Source organism: Pyxicephalus adspersus, chromosome 1, assembly GCF_032062135.1.
Source record: "Pyxicephalus adspersus chromosome 1, UCB_Pads_2.0, whole genome shotgun sequence".
In the NCBI taxonomy this organism is placed as follows: domain Eukaryota; kingdom Metazoa; phylum Chordata; class Amphibia; order Anura; family Pyxicephalidae; genus Pyxicephalus; species Pyxicephalus adspersus.
In genome coordinates, this window is record NC_092858.1 from 44,832,138 (window position 1) to 44,855,793 (window position 23,656).

Sequence of the window (23,656 nt, forward strand, 5' to 3'; positions counted from 1 at the left end):
GGGTGCCGCTCCGTCGCTCTCCCCCTCCCCTCTCCATAGAGCATGAACGGTGCTGTATGTACAGCATCGTTCGTGCATCTTGCAGCCCCTTGTCGTTGGAAAGGATTGTGAAAGATCCTTTCCAACGACAAAAATTGCAAGTGTGTACGCAGCTTTATTGTGGTAATGTACAGAACCAAAATTAGAAAAAAGTTGTCTTTGCCCAAATATTTATGGACCTAACTGTAAGTGTGTAATAAACTCTTTAATAGTGTGTATTAAACAACTAGACTTGTTTCTGATAGCTTTGATCTGTCAAACCACAGTGCTAGAGACAGGTGCAGCTTCACCAGGACATTAGGGGAAATAAAATTGGTTTGTATTTGAGTATATATGGTAACTGTATATTATTTTTTTATTTATTTATGTAGCACCATCATCTTCCGTTTTGCTGTACAGAGTACAGTATAGGCAATAGCATGTACCATAAATTCAAAGAGTTCATGCACAGTACAATTTGAAGATCCAGAAATACAAACATGCAGAGTATGTTCACATTTACCAATACATCTTGATAGAACAAGTATAGCAGCATCAAGACACACTAGAGGGCAGAAGACAAAAAGATAAGGATATATTTATATTACTGAAAGTAAACTTTCAAGGCAAGAGGCCCATTCATCTAGCATCTTGTCTGGTCATCAACATGTAAATGAAGCCTGTACATGCTTAGATTATTTGCAATCATAGACATTGTTAGACTTTCTTTACAGTGTCTGTCTGTGTGGGGCCTTTATTTATCTTTTAAAGCTAGGAGATATCTACTTAACCAAGGTAGATGTGATTGTGTTGTTCCCTTATCAAAATGTGTATCTGGCTCTTAGACAACCAATTGTCTATTAGATAATATGGGAAGAGCACCATACCTGTCAGATTCAAATTGTGAACTAATTACTGAAAAAATAGAGGTCTTGGGGGTCCAAATCAAACATGTTGGAGCATCTCTGCTCATTTATGGAAACCTGCATTGACAGGTAAAAGACTCTACAATTGCTGATCTCCTTTCAAAAATATTAGTTCTCTGGATGTCACCCGCTACATGATTTTGCCTCAATGACCCCAAAGAAGTGTGTGGGTTTAGAACTCCTGATCTGCATACTTAATTGAGGTCAGTTTCTAATAAAGTATTTAATCCACTGATATAGCATGGTGGCCAAGCAACAAGGCTGTTTCCAAGAGAAAAGTTCAGCAATGGCAGCCTCCATATTATTTTTTTTATAGTTTCCCTTTAATCTATTTTTTTTGTATTTTGAAGAGTTAAAAAATGATTCTTGCCCACACTGAAAATATAGTGTATTCATAAGATATAATTAGTAAAAACCACTTGAATTACCACTGATGAAATTCTATTACCGTACGGCCTGCATTGAAGATTCTACAAAATGTCTATCTGTTAGCCTAAAACAAAATCACCACATAGTTAGCAGACAGATGCTGTCCTGCATGCATTGCTAGTAATTGAGGCAAAAAAACTCTTGCTTGCAGAGAGCAGACTTTTCCACATTCCCTGTAGTAGCAAAGTCTGTGTGCGCTCCTGATTATATTATTTTTAATTGATCTTGCTGTTCCCAAAATTCATGCAGATCCATCTTAGCATCTGCTAGTGCAACAAATATACCGGTGCTCAGCATGGCTCCAAGACTGGGAAAAATAAAACTGATGCTGAGTATATAGGTAGATGTGGAGAAAGAAATACCTTGGAATTGTGGAGAGAATACAATTGTACAAAAGACAGGCAGATCACATTGTGCTGTCATTAGACACAACTCTTTGTGTGTGTGTTATGACACTGGAAGAAGGTGTGTGAAGCCACCTATTCTTATGAAATGAGTACAGCACCCATCAGATAGCTGGAACTTCAAAAGACAAACCTGATCCACGCCTTTACATTGCTTTTCTTTTATTTGGTGAAGCGAAAAAGATTTTCAGCTTTGGATTTGGAAAACGGTCATTATTTTAAATCAGAATAATAATGTGAAACATAGCAGAAAATGTGTTTTATGGTTGAGTGCTCGTTTCATAACCCACTTTATTGCAGGAAAAGCTCGCAGCCCATGACAATGTTTTATTTTTCGGGTGCCACTGTATCTTTGTTATATAACAGTTTACGGAGATGGGATATCTCTCTGGATTTTTAGTGTATGTGATATTCATTGCTGTTGCCATAGCAACAGATGTGTATTTGATTACAAAAGACAAAAGGCTGTATCTTCTCCCGTCTCCCACCCCCTTAGGTCTCCCACTCACACCCCCTTCCATTCCCATTACTTGGCCTCTATCTAGTGTTTCCCTGCCAGTTGTATTTCCTAGGTATAGTGTCCTTATGTTATGACAGATGCACGGTGGGCTGTACACACATCTAAACACATATGCACTGCTCAGTTATAAACATACACAAACACAGGCCCGTAAAAAAAAAAAAAAAAAGCACAGTTAAAGGCATCTTCTCACATCAGCTAATATCAAATATTAAGTTACTTCATTGAAAGCTGTTCTAATTAAATCTAATTACTATTTAATTTCATGTACTGCTGATGAAAGGTTGTGAAATGCATTTACGGAAAGTGAATCTGAAGGCAGAGATGATTCATATGAACATTGTAATTATATTTCTGTGTAGTAATTTGCAGCAATCATATTGTGTATTAAAGAGCACTAGTCCTGGGATGAAATCCTTAAATAATATGTGACTCCTATGAAATCAGTCAAAGATAGGTTCACACAAGTAAAAATTTTACATATTGCAGTAGGCTATACAAAAGGAATGAAACCTCTGTTTCATCAGTTTATTTTTTCCTGTCTCATTGGGAAGATTTCATTTACCTTCCTATCCCAAAAGAGGTAATCTCTACAAAGTAAGCAGAATTCCCTCTTTTTGCAAATGTCATCAGACCTGATCTACTTGTTGGAGTATTTACCCTCATCCCTTTTTTTGTTGACAGCTGTAAAATATTTGTTTCCCATCCATCAATTTCTGTCCCAGTGATAATTGTCACCTGTTTAAAAAGAGTGTGAATCTCTGGGACACAGACAACAGATAACGTTTTCAGAAACTTTTGCATTGCCCTGTACACAATGTCCCAAATACAGAAAGGTGGGTAGCAGGCAAAACAGTGACACCACGTAAACCTGAAAATGAGATAAGGTAAACAACACTCCAAGATCCAATATCATGAAACTAATTGACTATTTCCATAACATCACCTGACACTACTTGAAGCAGAAGGTAAGTTCTACTTTAAACATTTGTGATGAGGCAGGGCTGTATTGCATTCTTGCCTGCCTGATCACTTGCTTGAGCTGTCAGAATAGCTGCAGTGTGCATGGTTGCCAGGCAATATGCAGTGTGCATGGTTTCATGGCAATAATGGCTTTGCATGCAGTTCCTGGCACTGAATGAACTCCTGTGTTCCTGTGCTGGAGTTACGTCATTCCGACCCCTCCAATCAAGATTTTTCCAGGGAGATGTTAAATCTTTTTGAAAATAACTGCTTGCCCTATGTATATTTGCTCATCATATCTAGATCAATTATATTTGTTTTTGGTGACTACAGATCTTCATTTATAATAAACGATTGCCAAATCATTGTTAGATAACTGTGCATTTGAAAACTTGAAGTGACAGTGCCATAAGTAATATAGATTCAGGCATTGCCTGCTGAACTTCAAGCATGTATACAGGTGTTGCTAAACAATCATGTACAATGTCTCCATGATCACATCCTTCCTCATTGTCATCTGCTGAGCCTCTGCAAACGAGTGTATCATTCCCATTCTGTATGGAATCATGGATTGTGATATTGTTTAGCAAGAGCGTGTTTTTTGGGATAAGTTTGTTCTTGAGGACCTTTATCATTTGTCGATTGATTTGGATCAAATGTCATTGGAAAAGTACACATAGATAACACTTTTCCTTGATCATAATCCTAAACAGCTTAATGCATCCATGCACATGTTGACCTAACTTTCGCTTACCACTCTCAACCCCCATGCCCTGTTGTTGTCAAAGAGTCAAGCTTTGATTGTGATGAGCCTCTAAAGCTACATACACACGTCCAATGGTTCTCGCCTGATAATCTGCTCAGGGCCGATATCGGACGAGAATCTGGCACGTGTACAGCGCCTGTTGTCCATTGTTCGATTAACCGTCCTGGCAGATCCACAGAAGATGGATGACGAACGATCCCAATGCAAAGGAAGGGTGAGAGCGCGCTCCGTCGCTCTCTCCTTCCCCTCTCCATAGAGCAGAACGGTGCTGTATGTACAGCACTCGTTCATGCATCGTGCAGTCAATTGTCCAATAATTGCACGTGTGTATGCAGCTTAAGGAGGCACGAGGGGTAACATTAGTGTAATGGAATGACCTGGAGGGATGAGAGTTAAGCTACATACACACGTTCAACGGCTCAGGGCCGATATTGGGTGAGAATCTGGCATGTGTACAACACCAGTTGTCCATTGTCTGAACGACCGTTCTGGCGGATCCACGGAGGATAGACCACTAACGATCCTAATGGAAGTGAAAAGGGGAGATTGCGCAGCGACGCTCCGTCGTACACCCCCCACCCAACTCTATCGAACAGAACGGTGCTGTATGTACAGCACTCGTTCATGCATCGTGCAGTCAATTGTCCAATAATTGCAGGTGTGTATGCAGCTTAAGGAGGCAGGAGGGGTAACATTAGTGTAATGGAATGACCTAGGTAGCAGGCTGCCCCATGATTCCATGCATTGTGTATCATAGATTTTGCCGTTTACAATCAGCTTTCTACAGCACAATAGAGGGACGAGAGTTAAGCTACATACACACGTTCAATGGCTCAGGGCCAATATCGGGTGAGAATCTGGCATGTGTACAACACCAGTTGTCCATCGTCCGAACAACTGTTCTGGCGGATCCACGGACGATAGACAACTAACGATCCTAATGGAAGTGAAACGGGGAGAGCGCGCAGCGACGCTCCGTCATTCTCCCCCCCCACCCCCCACCCCCCTTCTCCATAGAGCAGCACTCGTTCATGCATCGTGCAGTCATTTGTCCAATAATTGCACATGTGTATGCAGCTTAAGGAGGCAGGGGGGTTAACATTAGTGTAATGGAATGACCTGGGTTCCTTCTGTCTAAGGACACTCTAGGACAAAACTTACCCTCCCCCCTGTGATGCCTGCTGATGGATGCATGCAGTTGCTTGGAATTTTTCAGCTACCAACCAGTCTTTACAGAAGTAATTTTATACAGAGCCAATTGACAGGGACAGAGGACATGTAGTGTGAAATTAGATCTCACTGCTGTAAACATGTTTTGTCAAATGACCAGTTTAAATGCTTAGCTCGTCAGTTCTCTGATTTCACTATGTATCAGCCAAGTAGATGTCTATTGCAGTCTCGGGCAGAGCTTAGGGGATGCTATGCAGCTGGTTCTGAAAACACTTAGACAGATACTTCAAACCTGAGCAAATCATGCAAAAGTTCTCATACAAATGGGTGAGAAAAGGTGGGAATCTTGTGACGTGGACATTTTTGGATCCAAGTCGTGGAAAGGCAAATTCTTGTTGGCCAACTGTTGCACCAGTTCCAATTATTACATCCACCCTACCACCGAGATGTGTATTCTTGCACTTATCTCGTCACTCTTTTCTTGACATGAGATTACCTAGGCCAGGCCATACAACAAAGGTGCTGGGGGCAGGTCACATCATGCCAATACAACTGACCATGTTCTTATGTTTCTAACCACTTCTACTAACACCTTCTTCTGCTTAAATCCCGTGTAAATACGGTATATGCCATTAACAATCTTGCTTGGTGTGGCCTTGTATTGTACACTTAAGACTGGATTTCCTGTAAGTCCCTCTCCCTGATGTAAGATAACAATTTTGTAGCATAACAATCAATAGTATTAAAATGCCTCCAGCACTCAGAAAAGGACAGCTTACAGGCCATTAATCTTCACAGGATTCCCAACAATGTTTTGCGTGGAATTTCAAATTCTTAACTGTGATACAATATTGTGAAATCTGCTGACCTCAAAAAACTAATAACTGATTAGCGAGGCAAAATATAGGAAAAAACAATGATAGAATGAAAAAAGTCCATACTTGCAAACATTGAAAATCAATTGCCAGGGAAACTTTAGTATTGCATAACTGAGGTTCTAAAAGGCTGTGTGCTGACCACACTAAGCAGATATAGAACACTAAAGCTAATAGCTTGATAACTGGATTAGGTTTTTCTTATGCAGGAATTTAGATTGTTTTTCTATACAAACATATAAATAATGAATGTGTTGTTTTCTAAAAAAAAATGGTAAAGTTACATGTGTTTCAAGCACAAGTTTGAAAGGAAATTAATCTTTAAGTACACTTTTATAAGAGGAACTACAGTCTTTCAATGGTTTAAAATTGTTCTGCTGTTGCTGAAAAGATTTGCAAGTTAGTTTACAACTACAAAATTAATTTTTTTACTTTTCAAATAGAGAAGGAAATCATTAACAACCTCTGTAATTTTTTTTTTTTTTTTTTTTTATATCTCAATCAAGATTTAATCTGTTCAAAGGAATAAACCCTGTTAGGCTAGGTCTACACGGACTGATTCCCCATGAATTAACCTGAGGCTTTTGAAAGCCCATGTTTGAAATTCAGGCGTTTTAAAGCTTGCCTTTAAACTGCTGGAAAATGTCTAGGCCACGTTCTACTGGGATTATTTTTTCAAGCATTTATAAACGCTGAAAACGCCCATATTGAAATCAATGGACACGTTTACCCCTGTGTTTGAATTTTTAAAATTAAGGAAACGCCCTGGTGTAAATTAGCCTATTGGAATGCATAGGAATTGCAAACATGGGCTTTTAAAGCCTCAGGGTAAACGCTTTGGAAAACGTCTGTGTAGATTAAGGCTACATACACACATGCAATGGTTCAGGGCCGATATCGGACCAAATTCTGGCGTGTGTACAGCACTCGTCGTCCATCGTCCAAACGACCATCCTGGCGGATCCACGGAAGATGGACGATGAAGGATCCTAATGGAAGTGAAGGGGAAGAGACCACAGTGGGGTGCCGCTCTGTCGTTCTCCCCTCTTCATAGAGCAGAATGGTGCTGTATGTACAGCACTCGTTCATGCATCGTGCATGAACATGCATGAATAGTCGTTAGTCGTTGGAAAGGATCGTGAGTACATAACCTTAGCTTTAGAAAGCTATCATAGAAAACAATGACAAGTTCTCCCCAGAACAGGATTCCGAAATCTTCCATTGAAGGCCCATTGGAAGATTTCTGTTCTGGTGAGCAATACACATTTTGGATTTTCAGTCACTTTTATACCCAGTGCAATGATCGTCATCACAAATAGAGTACACAAATCTCCCTAGTGAGGATACAGACGGCAGTAAAAACTTCACTGGAGGTCAAACTAGAACGCCAGTGGTTTTATGCTCCCTAACCTGATCAGCTAAGGTAAAAACAAATTAGTTATAAATGTAATAATTATAGGAAGTGTTTTTGGTTTCTACAACATCCTTGTGTGGCTAGCTAGGAAACACTGACACACTACAATGTAACTGGAAACTCATATGTCTGATAAAATGTTTGCCTCCAGCACTTGAGGTCATTAGTAATATGAAGGAAGGAGTCTCTCAATGCATTACATCACATAACACTTTACAATTTAATTAGTACTGCACAGAAGAGTTTCATCTTCCTGTCTAAAGTATGTCTCACATTCAGCTGAAACTTACCCCCTTCTGAGTCCTGTCTCATTTTGTCTGTAACCGTAACAGTTTTTGTGGCACCAAATGTTTGGCAACCACAGGGAAAAAACTGGAGATAACTGCAAAGCTTTTTGTGCTACGTAATGACAGGGTAAGTGATCCTGGAGTTGCTCAGCTGACAAAAGTTCAAATAATAAAAAGTGTATCATTTTTGTAGGCAATGAACACAAGCACCTATTATAAGCAACACTTTCATGTTACTTTTGATTAAGTTTTACAATCCTTCCTCTAAGAACTAAATATGCATGTCCACTAGTTATTTTTTTTATGTGCAGAACAACATAATTATATAGCCAACAATAAGGAATGCTGAGAACATTAGCAAACTGAAATATTTCAACCAGACATATTTGCTTTGAGTATAATGTTGAACTACCTAGTTGTCTTTTGTGATTTTTTTCCTTCACGGTACTCTTTTATATCAAATTCCATGATTCAAGGCTGCATGTCTTTTACCCTTTCACTGGGCAAGTGGAAGCTAGGATGTTGTATAGGCTAGAAAAAAAGGTTTCCTGTTGCTGTTTTCTTTAGTATTATGCAGAATAATTTTAGGTATGCACGTTTTTTTTTCAAAAGAGATGCTGTGGAGCCATTGTTCTTATTTTCTTTTTTTATTGAGGCACAGGAATTGCAGTGGTTATGGCTATGCCGGGCACATCTGTCCATAGAATGAGCCCCTCTGTGTTAGCATGGAGAAATCATATGTTCCTGTCTGCTGTTACCAATGCAGTCCCGGAAGTTTGACTTGGCACCAAACATCCTTTAGATTTTGCCGCATGCACATATTATCGTTAGGCAGCTGAATCTATTCATCTAAGAGGACCTTTAGGATTTGTGTACATGAGCTTTTGTAGTTTGCTGCTGACATGCATTTTAGGAAGCATTGTTGAATGATCTGGAATGCTGTGCATGAATTTTTATTTGGATTGTATGTAAAATTAACATTAGTCTATTTTTGCCCTTTACTATAATTTACTGTTTTTTTTTAATAATAATATATAAATATATATATATATATATATATATATATATATATATATATATATATATATATATTATAATTTTGCTAGATTAGTACTTTAAAGGAGAGCTAATGGATAATTTTTTAAATATCTCACCTCATCCCTTATTAATTCTATACCAATACCATACCATACTATACCAAATGGGACTTTTTTGGTGCACATAAATATCACAACAATATACTTTTTATAAAAACTTTACATAGAAAACACTCTGTATAAAAACATACAAACACTTAAAAAAACATTTTTCTCTTTTTAGAGTACAATATCTTTTACATGTAGTTTATCTTTTCAATGGCATCAATGGCATATAAGAAAATCTTATCCTGTTTGTTAAATATATATATTACAAATTATATCGGTAGAATGGCAGTTAACAGAATATATTGGTATTTTCAAACTATACAAAGAAACATCCTAAAATGTAAAAAAAAAAAAAAGAATGACCAATAAAGTAATTACTTAAATATCTACATTAACTGAACACATTCATATTTCTGTAAATGTATATTTATATATATATATATATATATATATATATATATATATATATATATAAATCCTTTGAACCTCACCATATAATATCAGTGTATATTTAACAAGATGATTAGGATGCCAATAAATATGTGCATACTGTTACTGTAACAGCTGCACTTTGTGTTCATCAGAGGTGACTTTACTGTTTGAAATCATGACTCTAATCTCATACTATAGTGAGTATATGAGAAGATAAGGCAATTGTTTTTTGTTTATTTTCCCTGAGGGATTCTCATCTTACTACCCAGATCACCCTGTGTGCAAACTAATTGCAAATGCCAAACCTGAGCGGTTAGTTTCCTCTGCATGGGGTCTTGCATAGTACGTTTCCCGTCTTGGCCATTGGCCTTTTTTTTACATGACTTTCAGTGTTATTATTACCAACAAAAAAAAAACACACCAAATGTAGACAATTGGTATATCTGCCCTATTTCTTTATTTGTGTAGAACGAAAAGATGACTGCTTTCTAAAACGTCAACATTTATTGGGCTGTGTGAAAGTGTTGAGCAGCATGTAATTTGACAGTCTGTGGCGACTATGTTTGTGCTACAGACTGTCATGTAAATGTCAGTTTGCTGACTGGCCACAACAATTCTTTTGTTGTGCAGACAATGTTGCTGAAACTGAAAGAATATACTAAATAGGCTATACATCTGAACTGAAATATATAGACTATGCATAAAATATAGAAATTACTAAATATCCTCATTGCAATATGTAAGAAAAAATATACTTGTTATGAAAGATATAACTTGTGCAATCTGTTTAAAAAATTAGATTGTGACTACTTGAAACTGTTGGATAAATTCAATTGGGAAATTTTTGTTTTAGTCCTTGTTCATGAACCACAGGTATTCCTAGCCAACCACACTGCATGTTGCTTAATAATTGCTTAGGTCACAAACATATATATCTAATGCTACCAGTGAAGATCAATACTGTTCTAAATGAAATATAGAGGCTGCCACTACCTACGTGATAGCCAGTTGAAAAGCATTTTTGAGAAGGTCAGAAATGGTGCCTTTCATATTATCTATGCATTGGTAATATACAGTATGACCAAGAATCCAGGTGGCAAAAATACTAGTGTTGGAAATGAAACCAAACATCTAGATCATATGAGGGATAATATCTGACAGCATACATATCAGATGTAATCATTGTGTGATAACTAACATATTGGGCTTTTATTATTTAAATGAGTAGGTAATTGTTGTGCATGTGTGTCCACTATACACACTGCCAGGACAGTAGTAAGGTAGTATAGAACCCTGGGCAAGGTAACAACATTTCCCTAATTTCTTTAGTTACCATTAATGAAGATTATAATAGACATAGATTTCCATTGTCTGCCCTGGCATAGCTCGCCACCAAATTCCTACAAAGTTATTCTCAATTCTGAAATGACAGGCAGTTGCACAGCATTTACTAAAATAAACTCATCTCCTGCTTCACTGCATTTAGCTGGCCCTCTGGAAATTCTTTAGGCCTTAGGCTCCTGCATAGGTTTTCTTAGTGGGAGACGTACCATATACAATATCAGATGGTTATGATATATAAGCAATCATTGATCAGTTAACATGCTTTCAGTGAGCATGTTGGTGGAAGGAAGAGTCACTCAACAGTTCCAATACCAAGAGATAAGATCAACCATTTATCTTCAAAAAGGCCAAAAGGCTGTCCTAACTTTGTCCTAAAGTTGCAGCTTTAAATTAAAAAAATGTATTGTGACTTCATCATACTATATTGGGTATTGTGGTAAATTCTAGTCAAAAATGTGACTTCTGTTACCCCATAGTCACATTATGCCCTTACTGCTGGTAATCTCTTAATCCATTCAGGAAGAAATAAAAAATGCGGGGATTTGTGTAATTGGCTCTCACTGGATTCTTTTCCTGGAAAGAAACTCTTTGTCTCCCTTAAGTGTTATCAATTTTGTGGAATTAAAATGTTCCTACTACTAAAAAATATGCTCAAACTCCAGTACCTTACCACCAACGCCCTGCCAAATTCCAAGCAAGTAGAGAAACAAATGACTTTTTCCAACACAGAGCAAAGAAAAGAACAATATTTTGACCTTTTCATTGTTAAAGTTGAACACCAGATGGATATAAATATTATTGAATAATGCAATTATGCCCTATCCTATTCTTTGGAATTAGAAATGTTCCAGCAAAATGTGGATGAATATACTAATAGCTGATAGAAACATACTATGTTTCTTCCTAGTTTCCTGATCCTCCTGCCTCAGACCCTTTGGCTCTGCCAGTTCACACCATGTACGATCACAATCTCCAACAGGGTAGAGGTATGAGGACTGCAGGAACCAGCTGATAGTCTATGAAGACCACATCTTATCTACTGTACAGCCCTCCAACATCTGCTCCACACTCCTCACAGCCTTGTGACATCTCAGCTATCTTCTCCACTCACAGAGCCAGCACATGGGCTTGAAAAGGATTACCACCAATCTACTACCCCAACACCACTACTGTTTCACACTACCTACCATAACTACTGCTCTACAATGAACATCACAAATGCTGCCTCTCCATCGCTAACACTCACCTTTACCCGCTACATTCAGTTCACCACCACGTTACAATTCACATTTTACAGTGTCTTTAGCTAAAATCACACTGCACATTTGTGCTCACTGTTGATCCCCTTTCCCCACCAAGCTTAATTAACTATGCTTTTACCTCTGGCCCAGCGATCTCCATTCAGTCTCTCTTAAAACTGTACCTGCTCAAGTTTTTTATACACCCTGATTTCTGGTTTTCTTTGCTTGACCAACAGTTCTCAATTTTCTAATACCAGTATGTTCACCAAACTTCTGTGCAACAAAAACCAACTCAAAATGTGAAATTGGTTTATTTAGGTATTTTTGTGCCAACAAGCCAAGTTGAGTGCTGGTAAATTTTGAATTATTTTGTGTTGAGCTTTCCCTTGTTTACTTTTATTTTTGCTTATTGAAAATGTAAATACTCGATACTGCATGGTAACATTTGTCAGGACAGTAATATCAATAATCTCTATATTATGTACATGTATTACCTACTCTTGGATTTTTACCTACACAGGAAGGAGATGCTGTACATTCAATAGTTAAAGCTTGTTTTCAAGTGTGTGATATCCTCCAGCAATTGTTGGGAACACTTGAAAGACTTTGCAGGAAAAGTATTCCACTTCATGGGGCTCTCTGCCAAGACTGATTTGATAATTCCCATTTTTTCTGTGTACATTTCTCAAGAGATCCCGTGATGCCACAGGCAGTTTGTGCAACAAGTGCCAGGCTGGATGTGTGCTCATTGTGGATTTTCCCTACCTGACCTGTATTGCTAGGTACAAATTGTCGATTTGCATAAATTATTACTTCACTATGGATATATAAATGTGTCAACTGCTTTCACTATTGTCTTACGTATATATTACATAAGCACCCCCCGCACATGGGCCATTGTTTAATGGGACAGAGAAATATTATAAATCATTTGACAACAGTAATCCGCGATAATCTGTTTGAAAAAGCCATAGCTATAGTCAAAGGGGATAATGGAAGTTCTTTAACACTCAATGAACAATTTTGTTTGTATAATGATTTATCCATAATTTAATAGTATACTTTAAAAAAAATGGTATAAAACTGCTATCACAAACATACACATAATGAAGGAGAGGTTACCTTCTGTGAACGCAAAGCAAAAATAATAGATATGTGCAGCTAGATTGATATGCTCTACATACTTGTTGGTAGATCTAAATGATATTAGATCATCATTTATATTTGTAATGTATATGGCACTTGTGATCATGTACACACAAATATTTGTTCCATTGATCAGAAGTGGTGGACAAAATTCCACTACAACTGCTAGACTTGTCAAAATCAATCAAGAACTCACTAAATCAGCTATACAGAACGTTTTGGTTTTGTAATCTATATATAATTTGATCAGTGTATGTGCAATGAATGATCATTTTTTTAATGTTGCCACCATTAGGGATATATAATACCATTCATGGCTGCCCTAAAAGGAATTCATATGAGAAGGGAACTTGTTGTTTTTTTTATGTTTTTGTTTTTTTTTTTGTTTTTTTTATTAGCAACCGTATGGAAAGACACTGTAAGAGCCAAGATCCTATGCCGGTGGGCGAAATAACCGTGTATAATCTGCAGTGGTCTTGAAGTCATCCCAATAAAACCAGGGTATGTACTGGTCCACGTGAGGGTCGATCCCCTGATCTCACAAGCTCTTCTTTATACTGTATATCATTCACCCTGGTCACCCAATGCTTTACAGTGGACCGAGTAGTTTGCCTCCACAACCGGGGGATGCAGGCTGTGGCGGCATTTACCACATGGCGCAAAAAAGATTTTTTTAACGTTTCCTCAACATTGCCGACACATGCAGCAGGGCAAGCTCCGGTTTGTCTCGTAACGACGCTCCTGTCAGTCTTTGTACAATGTCCGCAACACCCGCCCAGAATGAAGCCAGACCAGGGCAGCTTCAAAATATGTGTAACAGCATACCTGTGTGTTGCCCACATCTCCAACACACTGAGCTTGTGTGTGGCAAAAAGCTTTGCCAGCCGATCAGGGGTTCTGTACCACCTAGTGAAAAATTTGTAATTAGTCCCTTGATACTGGTTGCTAATAGAGGCCTTGTGCCCATAATATAGCATCAGATCTATTTGATCTTTGGTGAACTTAATATGAAGGTCTCTCCCCCATTTGGTAACGAAGAAGTGCACAGAGGAATCATGGGCTGTCCGTTGCAATTTATACATATAGGAGAGCATAGAGAACACAGACTCTCTAGAGGACTAAGGGGGATGATAAAAATCCTGTGCCGGTGGCAACGACAAAAGGATGTGTTGAAATTGTATCTTTCTCCAGATATCCAGGCAAGGGAGGGAATGATCTACCTGGAGCTGTTCTGCGCTGGACCAGGTGGAATGGTAAAAGAAATGGGTAGACCAGAAAATACCACTCTCAATCCGAATCTTAAAAATCAGATCCTTCCTATTAGTTGAGAACTTGGGGTGTCCCAGTATAGGAGACATAGGGGAGGGGAAGGCAATATAGTCCCCTCCGCACGGAAATACCTGGCCAACACCATAAGCGTTTCACCTATCAAAGGGTGGCAACGGAGGACAACCGTATCCTCAGTTGAGGACCATGCCGCCACACATCATTATAGGAGACATCTAGTCTTCTAAGTTCACCTACCCCTTAAAGCTGGCATGTCTGCACCAGTCTACCAGGCAGGTCAGATGTACTCCCCTATGGTATAATATCCGGTCTGGAAAAGCCATCCCCCCTTGATCTTTCGGGAGTCGAAGAAAAAATTTGTTAAGGCGGGGGTTTCAGTCTGGAAATTGGGTTTGTTTTAGCCATAAGGCAAAGCTAATTGTTGGTAATAGTTGTATAGATAGATAATGGCTGGTTTTGATAGCTGGGAATTTTTTACTCCATAGTGTATGAAGCTAGAAAGGAAGTATGTTGCTGTCTCTAGTGGGGGCAGAAGTAAACTTAAAGCATTCACTTCTAAATCATCATGCCCACTGACAACACAAGGGTTGATTTTCTAAATATTAGAGGATGTTCATTAACCCCCCTAGTGTTCTAATTCTGTCAGTTTTTTGATGCAAAAAGTGATCCTAATTTTTTTGCATAGAAATTTTTGTTTTTATTGTAGGCCTGTAATTCTTAGGATTAACTCCAGGGTATGATAATTATATTTATTTATTATATTATAATCATAAATTATAATATAATACATAATTATAAATAATAATTTTAAAAAATAATGAAATAATAGACAACAATGTAATCCTAATATAAAATATAAAATTAAAAATGTACTTTTTTTTTATTTCATGTTGTGTTGTGTTTTTTCACTGTAAAAACCATTTAAAAGCAGATTACATTGTAACCTGCTTTTAAATTTCCCGCCTGGCCACACCTGCGCCCCGGCATTACAGCGGGACCATCCGATCGCCCCTGGAGTGCGGGGCAAAGGTAAGGGGGGCTTCTACAGTTACCCTGAGTGTGACTCGGGATTACCTCTTTGTGCATGTGATGCAAAGAAAATCCCATGCAGGAAAAATAAAAAATAACAGGAATTTTGCTTGTACAAGATTGGGTGATTTAGTTCAGCAGAACAAAAAATTTCACTTTGATCAATAAACAGCTTAAACTACTTGGGGAAATCCCAAAGGTCACATCAGAGTTACATAAAATGCCATCTATATGAACCTTGTGTGTCCTCAGCTACCTATTTTTTTCACCTAAAGACTTTACCCCTAGAACCCATGGTGGTGATTTGGGATTCAATCAATCCAGACAGTTCTAGCAAGGCATGAATGGTAATATGGCAGCCTTTTAATAGGCAAACTTGAATGGGCTGGACCCATTTGACCACTCTTCAATGTTTATGGCAGGTTTAAAAAATAAATGGTAGAAAAAAATAAAAGATCCAGATTGCTTGATGGTTTGAACACATACCACAACTGTACATTCAATTCACATTTACCCCCTTGACCTATGTGTCCATTCCCTGCCTTAAAAAATAAAATAATCAGACTCTTACAATGAGTCAGTAAATTAGGTTCAGATCCAAACATTTATTGGACTGATCATACAGGAAGTTGAAATTGGCTCATATGCACTAAATGTAGAAGGGGGATATTCGTAAAATTGGAAAGATATTTTCCCACTTCCTGTTAAGACTGCATGATAGTAGGTGAAAGAGAACCTTATTAATCAGACACAAATGGTAAAAAATATCTGAACAAAACCTTAAGTATTTTTACTATTAATACAAAATCAAAATATAAAAAAAGTTTTGGCAGATATACTGTAACGCATATTTATGATTATAGACTGTACTTTGAACTTATCTTTAACTTACTCTCTCAATCTTGTAACAACAACAGTAATAACTGTCACAAGTTCTTACAAATGTACCAGTAATATTACCTATGTAATAATAATCAGTTTGCTATGTGAAGTTCATTGCAGCTCTTGCCAATAGGGCATTAAAAATAATACCTATTCCCATCAGAAGCATTAGTAGTCCTGGGGTTTTCAGAGTCGGTGATGAATAGACAAATTTTTAGCTCCTAAATAAAAGCACTAAGTTGTAAAAGAATAGCTCTGTTTAAGTTTCTGTATTATGAGAAAACTAAAAGTTACACAGTTCCAATATGAAACCTGAGCAGAAGCTTTTTTATACTAAACACTGAACAATCATTTATTACCTTGGACCTTTCAGATGTGCAGTGTAAATGTGTATGGTCAGCCGCTCCTGGCTGTCCCTTTATGTGTCCAGGAGCAGTTTTAAGGTCAACCATAGCATTTGATTAATGTTTTGTCTCATATTTGAGTGCAGTGAACTGCACTGCAAGGGATTTTGGGCCATCTCCAGTCCTCTAGCAAGAACTGCAAGCAACCATGTTCAACTGCAGCTCACTGAAATTGGAACTCGTCCTCATTCATGTCAATAAAAGCAGCTTGAAGCTCAAGGGCTGCCAGATGCTATGTGTTGTGTTTATAAACCACACCACAAACAACCACAATGTGAATGCTACTTTTATGGAAGTTTGCCCCCAATCTCATGGATCCTGAGAAAATAGCACCCTCTTTACCCCTATTGTTATGACCTCACTCTTTAGAAAAGTAATATTTTCTAATCTGCCAAAAAATGCTGTAGACTAAAAGAATCTGATATTCTCCTTAGGTAGTTTTATGATTCAGACGATTGTTCCTGCCACACTATGGAGTGTGGCATTTTCTTGAGTCATTTATATACCGTACTTTTCTGTGTCAGCTGCTTGTTTATTAAAAAGTGAATTAACAATGCGATGATGGTAATTTATTGTATTTTAAAACTGCAAAACTGGATGCAAAAATTAGGTTTTTACATACATAAAAGTGGATGGTTTTGCTGAGTAAAAAAGTCTATGTAAAGCTCTGCATAATATGTTGGCGCTATATAAATTCAACATAGAAATAATAACTGTGTGGTTCAATTTAATATGGTTTTCAGTTGCTAGTGTACTCCCATCATTATATACTGGCTGGTACCTGCAATGTAAATAGAAATAGATGATTGTTACATTTTCTAAAGGATGGCAGCAAACATTCACAGTCTACTGATGACAAAGTAAAGTGTTGATGGATGGTTTGAAAATTTTTGCCGGGTCACTTGCTCTCAGGTGGCAAGTGAACATATACAGTTCAGTTGTTTTCTTTTCTGACGTTTAATTTTTTAACTGAGTCATAAACATGTACATCCATATAGCCCATTCATGCATACGTTTATAGGTGCCAAAGGTGGCATGAGATGAACTACACCCTATATTATTTCCTGATATGACAGCCAAATTTATGCTTAGGTTAGGAAGTTTTTCCACATCAGGAACATATTTTTTTTTGGGAGGTTTCCTAATATGTTTGCCCCATTAAGGTGTTGTGCACCACTTCTTATTTCTTTGGCCAATATAGGGGTGTGCCAGAGTTTCAATTTATTAGCAGTAAGTCAGCATTTGCATCCCGGATGAGCAGGGTTTGGAGGATCCCTGGTGTTGTATGCCATTCATAGTCTATTCAACCAATATTTGGCAGTGCCAAAGCAACATTTGTTATTATCTGAAAGTTTTCATACCAAATGAACAGAATTTGGAAGATCACAGAAGTCTCTAAAACAGTATGTGCAGATTGACCCAAGTAGCTTCTTTTGAATCCAATGTCTTAATGGTTTAACCTAAACTAAGTGTAAGTGCTCTATTAGAAAGGAACTAGCATACACTGACCCTACTTTCCCCCTTCATAGGCCCAATGATTTGATTGAGTGAGGTACAGATTGAGTACAGCTTCTCACAAGGGTGATATTGAGCACTGAAAATCACAAGTGCTTATTATCCCACACAGATTTGTCAGCTAGTTGGAAATCTCTGTAACTCAATGAAAGAAAGAGTAGAAGTGTTACAGTGCACCTGTCTAGATAGAAGTGTGAAAATATAGGACGTTAACCTGGAACAAAGTACTAGCCATTGGAATAATACGGCTACACCCACATTTCCTGAGATTCACAAACTTTTTCATGGTCAGCAAATCACCAAATAGTCTGATAGCATGTAACTTCAAAACAAGTCAGCAATGGCAGCACCAATATTTCTCTCTTGACAAATTGTACATGTATGATTCCTGCCCTTCGGAGGAGTGGCAAGCTTCAGAGCAGAGGGTTCAATAGGTGTCAGAGGAAGCCAAGACCTCTCGCCACCTGTTGTTTGGATAAGACAAATGTCAGTATATAGCCAACTTCCTTAGTCTTTGGTCCAGCACCTTTTTTCCCTCTGTAAAACAAGAATCAAACTTTCTCATGTTTAAGTACTCATTTTTGCTTCTATACCTTATTCCTCTGAATTGTAAGTGGAAACCAGCAGAGATATTTCTTCAACTGCATATTGTTATAATTGTAGATATGTTGTTATTCAATTGCATGTATTTGTCCTTAATTTTCTTTTTTGTAATGCTTGTGTTAATTACCCATGTTTGTATTACTTGTAACCAGACATTTTTCTACCTTTTTAACAGGGGGGAGGGGAAACCCTTAAAAATAGGTTTCAAGGCTTAGGGGGACTCCTGCCTTAATTAATGAATTCATACTTTATAGTACGTTTGTTTGGTGGGCAGAGGGAAGAAGAATGCCTCCTACATAGCTGGCTATTGGAATGAATGCCACCTATACAGATGGCCAAAAAGATTATTGGTGTTGGTTAAAGTCACAGCAGAGGCACAAATTGCTCATGGCTCAAGGAACCCCTAGCATCCTCTAGAGCAGGGATGTCAAACCAAATCTGGATCCCAACTTACTTTATTTTTGGTCCCAAAGGAATCCTAAATATGAATTGTAGCTGGCCCGCTGCTGCAAATAGCACCTCTACTACAAATCCCGGCATCACTCGCGTATATAGACCAGCAACTTTTCTGCCTTTGAGTGGCCCCGCATTGGACTGTTTTATAGACACAAGTGTTGCCCGGAATAGTAGTAGCGGCATCACTCGCGTCTTTAGACCAGCGTCCTCTCTGCCTATGTGTGGCCCCGCATGAGACTGTTTTCTTGTCTCAGGGAATTATAGTAGCGGTGCTATTTCAGTTTCAAGTTTGTCCCACGACTTTGTCTAAGTTTTTAATTTTGGCACACTGTGTATTTGAGTTTGACACCCCAACTCTGCACTATGTCAATTTTCAATAATCCCAGAATAATATGGGCAAATTAGTGTGTTCAGGAAGTTACAACGTATCACTTTCAGACCTTGTGTTAAATTTCTTTTTTTCAGTTTTTTTTTTCCTCCAAAATGCTCAGTTTGTTTGACTGGGAACCGCACCGTATCACTATTGTTTGCAACTTTTAGTATGTCATTGTGTTTTTCTATAGGCAGCCTATAATTGTTTATAAGTTTAGCTCCTATGCTTTTTTTTTTTTTTTTTTTTTTTTTTTTTTTTTTTAATGCTACGTGTACACATTGCCAAGTGTGTGCCTAGCTTAAAGAAAGAGAGCACAGCAGTGACTTTTTGCTTTCAAACAATCACCTGCTGGCTGAGACATTGTTTTATACAATATATTCCAGATATTTTTAATATCTGAAGTGTATAGGCCTAGTTTGTTTGAGTGAATATTATTTCCCTTTCATAAGGTAAATTTTTTAGATAAACTGACCCTAAATTACTTCTTTCCCCCACGGCTGCCTGCAGACTTTTATTGCCTTGGCTCTGCCCTTAGAAGGTTTAACATTTATTTCTATCATTTTAGATTTAATGATATGTTCCTACTTTACTAGAAAACACTCCAGTTATCCCCTTCTGCCTATATTAAGGTCCTGGAATGCACCCCGGGACTAATCTAAGTCCATGTGATGCAAGTCCTGACTTGTCTGTGCAATTAGACTCTCCTATGCTTCCACATATGGTCATTAAAATGTTTATGAAGACTAAAAAGAAGGGGTATAATCCTAAATAGCCTCTAAATGGTGTTCTTTTGTAGTTTGTTTGAATGGCATACCTTCTCGTGAGTTTATATGATGTTACTGCTTTGTTATGTAAATTGCCACAATAAAACGAACATTTTAAATGTAATTTAGAAATAGTTGACAAACTCTTTTTGTAATTCAGTTGAAGAAAAATTAGACTGAAGCTCTAGGGGAGCCTTTCCTAATTTTTCTTTTACCACAAAGGAACCCATAGGATAATTTTATGTCCCAAGGAATTACTGCTAAAATGTATTAGACATGCAGACTAAGGTAATAAATCAGTAAGTTAAAGGTATAGGAGTAAATAAAACCGTATGATATATATAGTATAAGATACAGAATTAATCATTTTTTACACTCTCTACTTTACAGGACACCATTATGATTTTTACTACTCTTCATGAGTCGAAATGTATTATGCTAATGGACAGAAAAGAAATAGTCAGTAAAAATGTCCCCCACACTGTAGACAAATGTTCTTATATTGATGATCATTGTGAAAAGTGCACTACTGGATTTGTAGCAAATGGGTAAAGGATTCCTTTACATTAGTGGTTCGTGAAAGAAAGACTCATCTATACTCAAGATCAGTGGAAAGAATGCCCTATATGTTGGTAAGGCTCCTTACACATGTGCAATAATTGTCATTGGAAAGGATCTTTCACAATTCTTTTCCAATGACAAATGATTGTACAATGCATGAACGAGTGCTGTAGACTGTTCTACTCTATAGGGAGGGGATAGGGGAGAACAATGGAGCGGCACCCCGCTATGCTCTCTCTCCTTCACGAGCACTGTACACAAGCAAGCTCCTTGTCTGATATTAGCCTTGAGCCGAGTATCGGAAGAGAACCATTGTACGTGTGTACGTAGCCTCATCTTCTTTTATCATCTTTTAAATGTAAAAAATATCTGAATATAATAACAGTAACAATGAATAACAATTATAGGTAGACATAAAAAATAGATTGTTTATACAATCCAAAAACACTTCTAAGGGAAATGTATTTTCATATGACTGCTCTTTTTCAACAGATTATTTCAGGACCCCATTATTATCTTATCATAAGTCTCTAAAGCTACGTACACACTTCCAATTATTATCGTTGGAAAACGAACGACGAACGTTCCTGCACGATATTTAAGAACGATCGTATAGCACCGATCCTGCACATAGAGATAACGACACGATCGTTCGTATATATTGTACACACAATAGATACGATCGTTTAAGCGATAGAGGAACTATGTGCACGACAGGAAAGTAAACGAACGTTCGTTCATTACGCATGCTCAGACCATGGACGATCAACGAACGATCGTACACACGAACGATGTTCAACGATCGTCGTCCAATCCGATCCGCCGGTCCGGTCGTTCGTTTCCAACGAGTTTCCTCGTTCGTCGGCGTCGTTGGTTACTTTTTTACGAACGATTTTTTGCCCAATCGATCGTTCGTCGTTCGATTGGAACGATAAAAATTGGAAGTGTGTACGCACCTTTACTCTCTGGATCCCTATGCATTTTCAGGCATTGAAAAGCACAGGGTTTATTTAACTATTTACAAAAGCTGGAGGGGGTATTAGGTCCCATAGAGAGAAAGAGGTATAAACAGCCTGTGTCAACAACTTGATGAGAGAGATAATGAACAGACCAGACAGGTCTCTGTGGGGGGACAGGTGCTCTGCGAGAATACCACCCCTTTCTAACACCTTTGGACAGTTTGGATCCTGCAGCTGCCTGGACACTTGACTTTATGATTATTAGCAAATAGACAATTTGAACTGCATGGGTCATTTCTTCAACATCATGCTGCTGCTGTTGGAAAACACAAATTTTGGAGAATGACCATTTAAATAATACATTATCATTATGTGCTAATATGGTACCAAGGCTACTCATATATTGTGAGACTTTCAATCTAATTTACAGTGGAACTACACCTTGTATTACTCACCTGTCCTCATTCCCTCACAGGGCACCATCATCTTCATTCATTGGCATTGGCAGTATAGTGGCTCAGTGGTTAACCCTGTGGCCTTTGCAACGCTGGGTCCCAGGTGCGATTCTCGGCCAAGACACTGTCTGCATGGAGTTTGCATGTTTTCCCTGTGTTTGCATGGGTTTCCTCCCACATTTCAAAAACATGCAGTTAGGTTAATTGGCTGCCCCCCAAAAATTGACCTTAGACTATATTAAAGCCATATTCCTATGGTAGGGAGATCAGATTGTATGCCCCTCTGAGGGACAGCTAGTGACACGACTATGGATTTTGTAAAGTGCTGTGTATTATGTCGGCGCTATATAAATACTATGGAATAGTAATAATAATTTCCACCTTGCGATATTTGCTCATCTTGATTGATCAGTCCAGGATGTTGTAACTCCTGTGTGGGGACATGGGAGTTCATTCCCAGCATGAGCAGAGGAAGTTGGGAATGCTGAGTATCCTGCCAACTAAAACCGACGCCGTGCATGTGCAGCTCAGAACCCAGAGTGATTAGGCTGGTGGGAAAGAATATTTCAGAGGGGGCATCACCTGTCCCTTCTGCAATAGTGACATATCTGATCATGTAATCTTAAAGCATTGTACCCTGGACTACAAAGGGTACAAGAACCCTGACTACAAAGATTCTTTATGAACCAATATTGGCCAGGAGATTTACATATCTAAGCCAGACTTTACAGTGACTGTAACACCATGGTATTTAATGTACATAGAAAGAATGTTTGAAACACATACTAAAAGAAAGGACAGCATTCCATACAAACTGCAATTTAGCCCGTGCTACATCAGAAGTGTAGGCAAAAATCCAACATTTCTGTGTTATACTGCCCAGCCAACCAATTTTGGCTTTTGTTCATCCTAATGTAGGATTAATTTTTGTTTCATTCTAATGTAAGCTAGGTCACCAGCAGTGTCTTTCTTTATACATTGCTAACTCGTGATGTTTGCTCTATGAACTGAGATGAACTGCATGGCCTACATGTCCAGCCATGTCAGTTTTTATCTCATCATCACTTCACAAATAGTAATTTCACCCTTTATTTGAGAATTCAGAGGTGTGCAGAATACATACCAACAAAATGTTACTCAAACAACAGAAAGGAATCCTGGCCAAGCTGAATTTTTATCTCACTTCAAATTGTCCTTAGGGTTAACAACATTTACCTTATTGGCATGTTTCACAGCCTATACATAGCTTGTGATCTCTGCATATGTGTATACATGTAAAGCTTCCCAT

The 23,656-nt window shown here is 38.1% G+C and overlaps 1 long non-coding RNA gene across 2 annotated transcripts in view; it reads left to right on the forward strand.

The window, feature by feature from the left end:
• Positions 1-22,471, forward strand: part of LOC140329230 (uncharacterized) — a 45,091-nt gene extending 22,620 nt beyond the window's left edge. The window contains exon 3 of one of the 2 annotated variants that reach the window (XR_011920442.1): positions 22,389-22,471. This is a non-coding gene — a long non-coding RNA (uncharacterized lncRNA). Of the gene's footprint in view, positions 1-13,478; positions 13,582-22,388 lie in introns of those variants that run through there. The other variant, XR_011920440.1, reaches the window with a different exon arrangement.
• Positions 22,472-23,656: the final 1,185 nt, after the last annotated feature.